We start from the raw sequence: 14745 nt of genomic DNA on the forward strand, positions 1-14745 counted from the left end.
TTATTGTCTTATTTCTGTTTTTTTGTGTTTTCCAAATAGTTTTAACATGATGGTGTATTACTTTTATAATATTAAAAAATGATATCCTATTCAAAGTAAATTAAAGGGTATAAGGGAAACAGTTAAATTTCCTCTCCTGCTGATTCCTCTCCTTTACACAGATTTCACATTTCACCTCTCACCTGTCCTTACTTCTCTCCTCTTCAATCCCAGATATACACTCACACACACACACACACACATACTCTTTTACTCCTAAATATTCAAGTTTTCTAAGTGAATGGATTATTTACTTATTTACAAACCTTACAGAGATGTGAGCCATCAGAATCCTTAGAATCTCCAAGCTGCTTTTTTAAGTTTAGAAAAACCATGCAAAGTAATTGCCTTTTTACTTAGTAATGATGATGACTTGAAGTGAACTTCTCAAGGTACAAATATATCTATTCAACACCTTACTACTGCATCCTATTTAAATTACAACATTCACATTTTGACTTTATTTGTACAGTTACAGGGACTTATTGATAAGTAAGGGTATCTCTTAGGTAAAATTGACATTAGCATATGAACCGAAATTGCTGCTAAAAGTATCTCAATAGGGGTTTGATTTAGTATATGATGCTTTTGCTCATTTATTCATTGCTTAGTTTATTAAATATAATAATTTATTCTCGTAAGTGAAAGTTTCTTGAAATTTTTCTGTCATGAACAATAGGCATCATTTATTAATTGGTAAGTTTAAAAATATGTCAATTTTGAGATTTCAATTTTTTTACCTTAGTGCTGATCTCTGCCTTCTTAAGGAATTTATGAAATTAAAATTGACTTTTAAAATTTCAAGTGATAAAATAAAATTGTTTATTTTCATTTCCAAAAATGTGTTAATAAATTAAAAATATATAGTATACAAACATAATATTTGTTGAATTACAGATGAAAATATTAAAAGACTAAATCACAAATGTACTAGAAGAAAAAATGGGTAATTTTTGATATGAGTTTTCTATACCTTAAAGGAAATGATTGATACATGCAGCTACATAAAAAGACCAGAGTAAAAGACAAAAAGCAAATTTAAAACTGAGAAATATTTTAACACCGATTACAAAAAAGTGTTATTTTTCATAATATGAAAAACATTATGCAAATTATAAGATTAAAAAACTTTATACAAAATATAAAAAGGTGTTTATAGCCACTTCAAGGAAAAATAAGTGCAAATGGCCAGTAAAATTTTAAAATGTTCTATAATCTAACACATAAATAAAGAATTCAAATCAAAACAATGATGAAATATTTTTACTTTTCATAGTAGAAACCCAGTATTGGCGAGGCTATGGGAAAGCAGGAATTCTCATATACTATTGTTAGACGTATACATTACGACAATGTTTTTGAAGGGAAATTTTTAATAGCTAACAGTTTTATTATACAAATATATCTAGGAAATTATATTATGTATATATTTAAATAAGTACAAGATATACTTAAAAGCCTGTTTATTGAAATATGTTTGAATAGAAAACAAATCACAAAATTACCTAATGTCCATAAATTAGGCAGTAGTTAAATCCATATTGTTACATCTATAAAAGGGAAATTTTAGGCACCAATAAAAAGGAGATGAAATAGAAAAACACACTATATTTTCAAAACTATAAAATCTCTAAGGTATAGTATTAAAAATGAAATAGCAAAATATGAACAAAACAAATAGTATGATTCCCTGTTTTTAAAATGCAGCTATATATGTATATTTCTGTAGATATATACACTTGAAACTATACCTCTGGTAATAGCACTGTAAGTTGGTAAAGATATACTTTTCATTTTATAACCTGTGTACTATGTTGTCTTTAATATTTTTGCCATGTGTGTGCATTTTTAAATTAAAAATAGCAAAAGAAATTGTCCTATGTAGTGGTAAATGGTGCGAAGTATACTAAATGGAAGGAAGAAGTATTGCCTTACTTAACTCCTCCCTCTGTAGTTGTCTAGACCTATTCAACAGTGGTTTCATTTCCTCTTACATGAAATAATTGTTTAGACTTAAAAGATAATATATAGATTATATTATACTCTTATCTTTATGGCTTAATAACCCAATACAGAATAGTGGTAAAATATGTTTCAGACTTAAATATTTATTTTGAACATCCACAGCTATTACAATTAATACCTACCTGATACTTTGTAGATGACTATAGTCATGTTTGTATGACAATAGAAAACAATGTATTTACTGAAAATTTTCACAAATTAAATAAACTAAATACTGTCCTAAATACTATGCTCAGTAAACAAGTTGTGTTTCTGGGTCAAAACTCTTTAGTTCTTCTAAGGTGTTGATATATGCCAAACAAGACTGATCAGAAATATATTTCTTACATATGCACTAACAACTTCTGGTTTTGGCCCAGGAGTTTTCTTGAATCTATTCTTGATATGTGCTCTCAAATATACAACTTGGGTAGAGCAAAATGTCAAAATTGGTTTATAATTCAGGTATATATTGCTAAAAGCACACTTTAAAATTTGTGATATTCTATAACATTACAGTGCATGCTCACAAGTGATAAAGAGTACTCTGTGTCTCTTTACTATGTGATATTTGATGCTTCAGGATGGTAACAGCCTTCTTCTATTGTGACTTTATATTCTTGTAAACTGGATACATGTTTTTAAAAGCAAAATCTCACAGTTACAGTTTGGATGACATATTATATGGTCACCTAACTTACACAGTTGAAATTGTACACTACAGTATTTCTGAGGAAAAAAGTAGTTCTTTTCTCCATTTCTGGTTCCCATTATTATGATAAGAATAGAATCATGGAAATTTCCTTGGTAAGATTCAATGGCATAACTAAAAACAATGTTGTGTTATTAATTACACCATAATTTGGTTTATAAATTAGAATGTAGGTAAAGCCTACCAACACTATATTGAGAGATTTTTAGTCTCTTAGTGAAAAAAATTTTAAACCCTCTCAAATAAAACAACCATTCCTGAAAATGTTATTTGTCCCTGTTTTTCAAATGCTCACTGTAGACTGTCTACTTCCTTGTGCATTTTTTTTCTCATATAGTATCAGCCTGGGTCATGGTTATACTGTCATCTGTTATAGCAGCAAACAATGGGAAAATAATAATGCTGTTAGTGCAATGTTGATTAGACACATTAAACTCAGGAAAATTCAATCAAATCTCATCAATTTCAATAATTTACCACCACATGTCCTTGTCTACTTATGGATAAACAATTAAATTTTAAATGAAGCATTTGGAGAAGTATCTGCTTCAGAATGAAAGTAAGATGAGAAGAACAGACTTCCTGTGCTCAAGTCAAATAGAAAGATAACTACATATTCCTAAAAAACTCGATGTTAAATTGTGGTCTATTATAAGACTAATACTTAAAAAAATTAAATCTAAGGATATTCAGTATCCTTCCATTTTCATTCACAGCCTTAACATACAGAAAACGAGATATGATACTACTAGAAAAGACAATTTGCCAAGGGAGAAATGATGGTTCAGAATCCCTGTGGTCCAGGACTTTAGGTCAAGATGGAGGCGTAGGTAAACACATGTCACCTCCTCACACAAACACATTACAACCAGACTTCAAAATAAAGCCCAGAACTGTCAGAAAATTGAGCAATTGGAGGTACAACAAACAAGGATTTAAAGAAACCATGTTCATCAAACCAGGTAGGAGGTGCAGAGAAGCATGGAGATGCAGTGTGGCGCAGAGAGGAGGCAGTAGCAGAATAGGCAGTCCCACATTCACATGCGGTGGATAAAAATCAGGAGGGGTACCATGGGAGTGAGCGATCCCAGCCCAAGGCCAGACCACACAGCCCAGAATTCCAGCACCAGGGAGATATATCCCCATAACTTCTGGATGTAAAAACCAGTGGGGTTTGGGGAAATGGAAGAAATTGTCAGATTTTCAGGAGACTCAACTTAAAGGGTCCTCACAGACTGAGAATGGACGCAGAACCAGTTCCTTTGGAATTCAGTACCAGGGCAACAGCTAGAAGGACACCAGCTGCATATGGGGAGTAAGTGAAGTGACTGGAAACAGGGCAAGTGTTGTGCAAGCCAGGCAGTGGCACTGTCCCCACTCTGAGCCCTCCCTCCACACAGAGCCACAAAATAGTGAAGTGGGTTGCCCTGCCCTGGCAATTACCTAAGGCTCCCCTGCACACAATTTACGGGTGCCGTTTCTATAATAGGTCCAGACAGGGAGTCAAAGCAGCTCTACCTAATACACAGAAACAAACACAGGGAGGCTGTCAAATTGAGGAGACAAAGAAATATGGCCGAAATGAAAGAACAAAACAAAACCCCAGAAAAGGAACTAAACAAAACAGAGATAGCCAACCTATCAGATGGAGAGTTCAAAACACTGGTGATCAGGATGTTCTAAGAACTCAATGAGTATGATAACAACATAGAAAATAGCAGGGAAGAAACGAAGGTTATACTAAGTGAAATAAAGAAAAATCTACAGCGAACCAACAATGGAGAAGATGAAGCCAGGATTCAAATCAATGATTTTGAAGATAAGGAAGAAATAAGCATTCAACCGGAACAGCAAGAAGAAAAAAGAATTCAAAATAACGAGGTTAGTATAAGGAATCTCTGGCACATCTCCAAATGTATCAACACCTGAATCATACGATGACAGAAAAAGAAGAGGAACAGCAAGAAGTTGAAAACTCATTTGAAAAAATAATGAAAGAAAAATTCCCTAATTTGGCAAAGGAAATAGACACAAAAGTCCAGGAAGCACAGAGTCCCAAACAAGACAGATGCAAAGAAGACCACATGAAGACACATAACTAAAATGCCAAAGGTTAGGGATAAAGAGAGAATCTTAAAAGCAGCAAGAAAAAAGCAGAAAGTTACCTACAAAGGAGTTCCCATAAGACTATCAGCTGATTTCTCAAAATGAACTTCGCAGGTAAGAAGGGACTAGCAAGAAGTATTCAAAGTGTTAGAAAGCAAGAGCCTTCAACCTAGATTACTCTACCCAGCAAAGCTATCATTTAGAATGGAAGGGCAAATAAAGTGCTTCCCAGACAAGGTAAAGCTAAAGGACTTCATCATCACCAAGCCATTATCACATGAAATGTTAAAGGCTCTTATTTAAAAAAGAGATCAAAACTATCAATGTTAAAATAGCAAGAAATTTACAACTATCAACAAATGAATCTAAAAAAATCAACAAGAACAGAATAATAGATATGGAGATCATTTGGAGGGTTATCAGCTGGGAGGGGAAAGTGGGAGAATAGGGGAAAAGGTGCAGGCATTAAGAAGCATAATTGATAGGTACAAAACAGACAGGGGATGTCAAGAATAGTATAGGAAATGGAGAAGCCAAAGAACTTATATACATGACCCATGGACATGAACTAACTGGGAGGGGATTGCTGGAGAGAATGTGGTTACTGGGCAGAGGGGGGCAAAGGGGAAAAAACTGGGACAACTATAATAGCATAATCAATAAAATAAAATTTTTAAAAAATCCCTGTGGCTCTGATAGGAGTACTCAAGAGTTAAAGATTTTAGCTTCAGTCATAGTTGATAGGCTTAAGTGAGTAATGCATGTGGAAAGCTGCTCTTCCAGGAACTGAAATGCATAATTCCAGGAGGTCCACAAGCAATTCAACCTTTGTGCCCTAGGTGGTGTGCAAGCCATCTTGAGATGGCATTTGAGCCACTGTGTCCCAGGAATGGAGAGTCTGTGACTCAGATAAAGAATTGTTGATCAGCAGATAAAGAAATACTAGGAAAATTGCTCAACTCTTATCTGATTAACCTTTTTCCAAACCCCTTAATTACCCTTTCCTTTCCTCTATAAAAAGGGTCAGCTTGAGATGAGATGTTAAGATGGTTTTTGAGGGTACACACTCTGCTGTCTTCTCAGATCACTACCTATCGGCTTTTAGTGACAGGCAGCTGACTTTTCCAGTTTCAGCTCCTCTACCTATCTCTGGCACCAGAGTGGACAGTGGGATAAATTGATAAGAACAGCTAAGAGTACCAATGAATTCACTCCCTCTCTTGTGGCCAAAATAATTATTGGCTTTTACAAGTAACAAGCCTGTAAAATTTTAGGGAGATATAGTTAAGCATCTTTAATCCATTCCTAAATGCTTATTATTGCCATGTTTACTATCAGGATAAAGAGGAGGGTCAACTGGTTGCCCCTGAGGCAGACCTCCTAATTGTATGTTGTTAATAGCTGACAGACAGGACATGCATGCCCTTGCCCTTCACGCACCTTGGGGACACAACCCTAAGCAACCTCTAAGATGGAATTTGAATTTCTTGTACTCCAGACCTTCCTTTGACTGGCTCCTTCATGTTATTCAGCTCCTAGTTCAAGCATTACTTACTCAGAATGCTTACTTCTAAATTTTTGTGTCCTGTGAGCATACAATTATGTGCTATCCAGAACAGAGTGCACCAGAAGACCTGCAACTTAAAAGAATTTCTCAGTAGATAAGACCTGTCATTACTCATATCTACTGTCATCTACTAATTATCTACTTTTAAAATTCAAATAGTTGGTTTATTGAGTATTCTGAAAGAAAACACACCTGTAATATTCCACAATCATGCGGCAGAAAGGACCAACAAATGCTTCTAGTTCTATTTATTTTAGGAATGGCTCACTTAATCCTGTTCCTTCTGTCCACCCTCACACTAATAGTTTACTCTTTATTTACAAAAAAAAGAAACATTTTCAAAAGCTTGAGAATCAGTTTGGGAAAGTAGAAAGAATGCAGGTGTTTTAGTTGGACAAACCTGGGTTTAAATTCTGTCTCTGCCACTTACTGGCTACAGAAAGTTAGACACTGACCTCTCTGAGCTGAGCCTTGCTTTTCCAATCTGGTCCTGGACACTCATCATTTCCAGTTATCTCCTGACGAATGTGTATTTTTTTTATCTTCACATAAAGACATTTTTCATTGCTTTAGAGAAAGTGGAAAGCAGAGAGGAAGGAAGAGAGAGAATCATCTATGTGAGAGAGAAGCACTGACTGGTTTCCTCCCATATGCACCTGGATGGAGATTGTACACACTCACACCCAGACTAGGGATTGAACCCACAACCTAGGTATGTGCCCTGACCGAGAATCCAACTTGCAACCATTCAGTTACAGAACAACACTCCAAACAAGTGAGCCACGCTGGCCAGGGCCTAATGTGTATTTTTTATATATAGCCAGATTCATAATTCTCTAGTAAAGGCTTCGCCTATGCTAAATACAGAGAGATTAAACTATCTCATAACTTCCATAAGCAACCATGTAGCACAATGCTTTTTATCATTTTATGACACTAAATTTCAGGTGCATACTGGGCTTACCGTATCTGGAGATCATTCTGAAAAACTTCTCTAACTCATGATTTAGATCATGAGTAAAGTTACTTGAAAGTACTAAGGACTAAAAAAGTATTGATATATTTGGTATCTCAACAAACACTAGTTCACAGAAAAGCTTGGGGGTACCAGTTAGTTTTTTCTTTTTTCTTTTCCTCACCCAAGGATATAATTATTGATTTATATATAGAAAGAAAGACAAGGGGAGAGAGGGAGAGACAGACATAGATGTGAGAGAAAAACATTGACAGGTTTCCTCCCATACATGCTGTGACTGGGGATTGCATCTGCAACCTTTTGGTGTGCAGGGATGACGTTCCAACCAACTTAGATACCTGGCCAAGGCCCAATGTTAGTTTTTAATTTTGCACTGCATTTTGTGGAATAAGAGTAACCCTGTAGACTACTATTCTATGCCTAAAGTTTAGCAACTATAATGCAGAGAGAAGTTTCAGTAGTAAAAGAGTATGAAATAGAATAACTCAACTTCAATTAACTCCATAAAAAATATCAGTGTGCCAAGGCAACAAGTGTTCTATATTTGCTGAACAGATAAACTGCCAACTGAAAAGAGAAAGAATGTATAAGTAAATATGCTTTTTTTCTATATATATTTACTATGGTAATAAAAAGTTACTCTCTATAGTACACAATCAATAGAAAAGTTATTCTTAAAAATCACTAAAACAGTCATCAGATGAAAAAGTATGTTGTTGAAGAACTGGATTCAGAAAGTGTACCTATTTTGATCAATGGAAATTTAAATGTAATATCAAAGGACGAATTTACAGGGAGAAAATCAATTTTCTTTTGGCTTAAGGTATATCCTATCCTGACACTAGCAAAGACCCTAATAAGTATACATTGCTTAGCTTGAGGCATCAGATCAGCATTGATTAAAGCGTATGTCTGAACTATCTACAAATATCCAAAATAAACCATTTCTTAAAGTAATACTGAACTCAGCTGTCCTATTTGCTACATAAAATTAAGACATAAAAACAAGATGTTTAATTTTCAGTTCACCCATTTTACTATACATATAGCATCATGTACTTATTCAAATCTCAAAATGCAGAAGACCCTAACTCACATTTTTTTATCTTTAAAAAGTCATGACCTACAATGCAATCTTGTTTTGATGTTCTTAAACAAAAACAGAATAATAAATAATGTGAAAAGCTCAAATACTTTAAGAAAATATATTTTCAGGGATAAAAAAATATTCACACATTTGTACCCTAAATATACATAAATGCATATATTTAGAAAATTATAAATTATTTTCATTAATTCCCTTAAAGGCCCTCAAAATCATAAGGATGATTCATGTAAATATTCCCTATTAAATATTATATGTTCAAAGCAGGAAATGTTGAAGGATTTATCTTTCTAAGAAACAGAAAATATTATTATTTTTTAACCTAAGAGATGTACATTAATCACTGATTATTAGTAAATAGAACTGTTTCTGTAATTAATAAGTTTTGGTCAGTCAACCTTCTGATCAACCTTCTAGTCACCAATATTTCAAAAGTGACAATAAATTGTTCTTACAACTCAGAGATGAATCTATGTGTATTTAAATTGTTTTTACAGACACTCAGCTCCCACCACTTTGTAAGTTCAGTAAGATATATACTATTAAGATATTTTTTTGCTTTTTATTTTTATTTATTTTAATTTTTTTTTATTTTTATTCAATTACAGTTGTCCCCCTTCCTCCTCCATTACTCTTCACTGCCCTGGCCACCCCCTCCCACCACATCCAATCCTCCCTCCATTGTCCTTGTCCATGGGCCCTTTAAATATGTTCCTTGACTTGACCCCTTCCCTTCTTTCCCCCCTTATATTTATATAATCAGATGGAAGGTGAATATAGTTATGTCAATTCCTAGAACAATTTGCACTGAATGAAAGAATGAATGGAAAAATGAGTGATTAAATTATAAAAAGGTAATGTTTAAATAGGATCACTATAACAGATACTTCAAATTTATAAATTAATATTAGTTATCTTCAAATGAGAGAGAATTGTTATTGAGGGGCAAAGGACCCAAAAGTAAATATTAGTAATGACTAGGTTATAAAGTGTTTCTTAAATTCTTGCATCTTTTTAGATAAGTATAATGCTCTATTCAAAGTACACAACAAATCTGTGAGAGCTAAAGCGAATAATAAAAGTGGTGGGAAAAGAAGAATCTCCAGAGTAGACCATGTTAAACATTTTATTTAATGGTTTCAAAGTAGAATCATGATGATGATAAGAAAAGAGAAGAAGGAGGAGGAGGAGAAGGGCTCATTTTAATATCAAAGTGCTTTGTTATATTTCTTATATTGTCACTTCTCATTTGCAGATTAGCAAACTGAGCCTAAAAGCACATGAGGAGCTGCCTGATATCTAATAATTAGTGAGTGATAATGCAGACACTTGAATCTAGATCTTTTATTTCTAAAACTCCATACTCTTTCAACAATAATATATTGCCTCTTTGTTCCTGGAAACCAGAAATATACAGTAAAATTCTTAAATACTATGCTTAAAATAGAATTTCCCCAAAACCAGTGTTGAGAATGTCACAGTATTTATAAAAATAAAAATCATCTTTCAAAACATTACTGTTATTATATAAGTTTATATTGGACAAAATCATCTTTGAATCCCCTTACTTCTTAATATAGAATCTTGGCAGTGAGAAGATGCTCCCAAAGCTTCAGATGAATTGTCTACTGTGAAGGAAAAAAAATACAAATCTGTAGAAACACAAAAAAGACCTAATTGAGAGAGGAGTCAGTAAAGTTTACTCTGAGGAGGTATTTTATAATAAATTATAATATAATACTTTACAGATTTACAGTCTAGTAAAAGAGGAAAACACTAAAGTAATAATTACGTCACCACTTATCTATTTACAACTGTGGTCTATTCACAGTCCCTGAATGTACCATGTAATTCCAAATTTAACTCATTTGTTGATGTTACTCTTCAGCCTGAAAACAATCTCCTTTTTCCTTTCTACTTACCTAAGTCCTATGTTTTATTTTTTAAGGCCTAGCTCAAGTCCTATTTCTTATAGCTCACCATGCTTTCTACCTCCACTGAACATCTTTAGCACTTAATGACTTTTTCAGTCACGGCAAATGGGTTTCAATCTTAAATTCAAATTCCATCAGCTGGTAATGGTTATCCAAAGTGTTGTCTTGAGCAGGGTTTTGAGGTCAACTTCTGGTTTAGCAGCAAGGAGAATCATGAGGGATTAGGGACAACCACCATGGACAGTGAGGGGGAGGGGGGAGCATCAGATCTAGAACAAAAGTGTGACTTTTTTTTCTTCTATGGCATTCATTTAACACCAAAGTACAGGTCTAGAGAATGCATTTAACACTGAGGGTGGTATATATAACATTTCTTCAAGTATGCCATAGGACTCTGTAATGAAGGCTCATGTATGCTTCCTTATGTCCATAGCAACTAACCATTGCCTTACAAATAGGAATCTGTTGATGATAATAAAATGACATTTTTAGAATTCACTCATTATTTATTATTCATAAACTTCATTTATCTCTTTGTTTCTCTGAAAAGATTACCAATTTAAAATCTATTTTGAAGGAAATTTGTAACATAAACTAGAAAAGAAGTAAATATGTTGTCTTTATCATCTCCAGGTTCAAGTTACACATTAAGAAATTAGTAATACTTAAGAATAAAATATATGCCTGCCAAATAATATAGCAGAACAAAGGAAAGATAAGGTAAACAAGCATTTTAAATGGACTTAAACCTTTAAAAATTCCAAATCTATATCTTTTAAAAAACATACTTTACATTTATTATGTCCTAAAATTTTTATACACTTTTAATAGATTGCATCTTCTTGCACATAGTATGTGCTGAAGAAATCCATGTTGATTAGGTTAGAATCAACTAGAAATATAGTTCCATTTTATATCTCCTTGCTAAGCAAATGTATTTATCCTATTCCGTAACAGCTCATAGTTTGTTATACATTAACTGCTCTCTGTGTCAATAAGACTGTGCTAGAACAGCAAATAAATTTGGTGTGTTCATTTAAATGATTCTGTAAGCCACAGACTACATAGTTGTTTAATAAGAGAGCCCTAAAGCCACCTGATCACCATTGTACTCCCTTATTTTTTGGACTAGCATGGTCAGTACTGTCGGGATCTCAATGCTGAGAAGAATGAGAAGGAAAAGTATACCTCAGCCATAATCATGAAAAGGGATTTTATTAATTCAGGCACTGATGATGTGGCTACATTGGAAGAATGGAATATAGGATCTGAAGTGCTTTATCTGCTCCAAGACCAATGCTGGTTTTGGCACTTCTCTCACTCCAGTGAGTTGCAAAAAAACAAGCAGGTGCTAGCAATCTGAGATACCACATGCCAGCTACAGCTGCTTCAAACTGATTCAATTACATCTGCCTGAATAGTCCCAGGACATCAAACCAGTTGAAGAGATCCATAGGTTGCAAGGAGAGCTAGTCTGTCCTGGGACAACCACCTGCAAATCTCCATGTTTGGGTATCAGTGATCATTCTATCCCCAGTCACAGAAAAAAAGACAAACAAAATGTAATTTAATTCATTTTGAAATTAAAAATTGGTTGGAGAGAACAAATGGCCCCTTAAAATTTTTATGTTTTAAATCTAACAGTAGCAGAGGTCTTAGGATACCTTGAAACAGCCTGATTTTGTGAGAACATTTCCCAAATCATTGGGTACAGCACATTTACAGAACATGCTCTTGGGATCCGGACTTCGCTCCAAACCTTGTTTGTACAAAAAGGGGCCAAGCAGCTGGGAAATTCTGGAGTGGAGTGTGTCCTCATTAGTTCCCATCTGCCACCAGAACTCAGCTCATGGCAAGTTTGGCTAAGTCCTGGTGTACTCAGGTCCAAATGTGGGTCAATTTTAATTACACTGTACAGAATTCAGCATGCAGTTTTTAAATCCTTATTATACAGCACAGAGGAATGGGCAGCTCTCCAACTAATCAATTTTTTAAAGTATATATATAAAAATTTTAAACCAGGCTAGACAGACAGTGGGTGGGAAAAAAAAGTCTTATAAATGAGTACAAGGTTTACTTAAGAGAATTATTAGTGAAATTGGGTCATGAGCAAGTTTTGACTTAAAACTTCAAAGTGAGAAACAAACTGTTCCATTATTGAGATATGAAACTTAAATAAGGTACACAGCATCCCTTACTCTCCAATCTGAATGAGTAATAATAAGGGCGTAGCCAGTTTGCAGTAAGTACCTACAGGAGCAGTGGCTTTCACAAAAGCCTAGATAGTCCCTATTTTGTCGTTCTTCACATCTAGCTGCTTCAGTGTTTATCACTTATGGCAGAATTGTAAAAAAGAAAAAGAAATGGTTAACTACCTGATAAAAGTAGAAAACAAAGATGAGGAACAGAACGGAGAGAGAGAAAAGAAGAGCAGGGTGCACATGTGCTTAGTAGCAGGCCCTGGGCATGACTTGGCTCTTCATGCCATCCACACAAACTTAAGCCAGAATCAACCCATGCACTCTATGTTCAGAATTCTTCCTGTCCAAAAAAAATCATCAGGTGCAGGAGGCTAAACCACTAAGCCTTCAAGACAACGGTCAGCAAAAAAATCAGGAGTGAAGATGTGGGCAGTCAGTGTTAGGGACTTTAGGCAATGGCATAATGTACCATTTTTGATGGATAAAATGTCCCTTGGCACAAGCACTAATGAGAAAAAAATTTCTCAAAGTACTTTTTAGGCTTTTAACTGAGTTGTTATGCAGCTTATGCATTGAAAATGTGGCAGGAAATTCTGGCCACATTTCAAATACTAATATTTACTAGCTGTATGATCTCGGACAAATTGCTTATTCTCAGTTTAACTTTTGTCACCTATAAAATGGGGAAAATGACATCTTCCTAGTAGACTGTTGTAAGGATAATCGATGACATATGTTAAATATCTGAAACATTAAAGTCGCTCAATAAATGTTAACTATTACTTACACAACTATTACCAGCCGAATTGGAGCCCCACCTCAGGAAGAAAGATATGTTGGATTCCTAACCCCAAGTACCTCAAAATGTGGTCTTATTTGGAGACAGGGTCTTTACAGAAATAATCAGGTTAAAAATGAGATCATTAGTGAGGATCCTAACCAAATATAAAAAAAGGGAAATTTGGACACAGAGCCATATACATATAAAGGGAAGATGACATGAAGAGACACAGGAAGAAGATGGCCATCTATTATATACGTCAAGAAGAAAGGCCTGGACTGGAACAGATCTTCCCCTCATAGCCCTCAGAAGGAACCACCCTTGGCAAAACACTGATTTCAGACTTCTAGGCTGTGACAAAAATTCCTGCTGTTTAAGCCGCCCAGTTTGTGATACTTTGTTACACCAGCCCTAGCAAACTAATACCCAACTAAATAAAGATTTCATTAATCGTCAATATTTACCTTTACTCGTCATGGTCAAAACTGTTTAGTTGATATTAGGCAAGTCAAAGTTATTAACCCTGCTGAGTAATGGTTTATCCATAAATTATCTAGTGCTTTTTCCCTTACTTGTTTTCTGATTGCTGTTCAGGAAGATATTGCTGCATTATAAACAGCCTGGCAGAAAAAAGGAAGAAAAAAATGAGTTTACTATAATTAAGATCCTCCAGTGTTTATTAAATATAATTAGGGAAAATCATACATACACATTTACAAATCTACTTTTCTACTGTAGAGAAAGTTTGCATAGGAGGGTACTAGGACATTTTACCACACTATTTCCTTCTCAAGAAAAAAAGACAGCCTTGTATACATCTAGTAAAGACCAATTATGATTGCTAAACCTGGGGCTGCTTAGATTGCAACAACCTTGCCAATGGAGTCACCTTCAACTCACTAGGATGCAAGTAAAAGTACATGGTTTAATTGGAAAATATGGATTCTTCATTGTTTGCAAAAGATTGGTTTTAAGGGTATCTGACTTTCAAAAGAGGGATGGTAGTCATCAGGAGTTGTATCAACAGCCTACCCATTGGGAAGTACATTTCCAAAATCAATGGACCTTGCAATGAGTGTGATTATTCCACCTTAAATATTTCTTGAAATAGACCGAGCCTTCTAGAGAAATGTAATAATGCATAGCTAGAAATGGTGAGTCTAACCACAGTGAACTGAGATATACTCAAACATAATTCTCGAAGACATAACAAGGGCAAAATTAACTTTCTTAATGGGTTAATCTCACACTTCCTCCAAATTCTTATAGTGCCCATAATAACAACTTTCATATTTTAATATAAGGAGAGAGGAGAAAAGT

General features: G+C 34.5%; 1 protein-coding gene across 20 annotated transcripts in view; it reads right to left on the reverse strand.

Moving 5' to 3' along the window:
- Positions 1–14745, reverse strand: part of ZBTB20 (zinc finger and BTB domain containing 20) — an 830054-nt gene that overhangs the window by 585699 nt on the left and 229610 nt on the right. For 3 of the 20 annotated variants that reach the window (XM_053918384.1, XM_071220622.1, XM_053918382.1), the window contains 2 exons: positions 13890–14045; positions 10078–10137 (listed from right to left, as the gene is read on the reverse strand). The exons of 15 other annotated variants lie outside the window; for them this stretch is intronic. The gene's annotated coding sequence lies outside the window, so the exon portion shown is untranslated. The remainder of the gene's footprint in view (positions 1–10077; positions 10138–13889; positions 14046–14745) is intronic. 2 more of the 20 variants (XM_053918386.1, XM_053918383.1) reach the window with 1 other exon arrangement.

Source organism: Desmodus rotundus, chromosome 2 (assembly GCF_022682495.2).
Source record: "Desmodus rotundus isolate HL8 chromosome 2, HLdesRot8A.1, whole genome shotgun sequence".
In the NCBI taxonomy this organism is placed as follows: domain Eukaryota; kingdom Metazoa; phylum Chordata; class Mammalia; order Chiroptera; family Phyllostomidae; genus Desmodus; species Desmodus rotundus.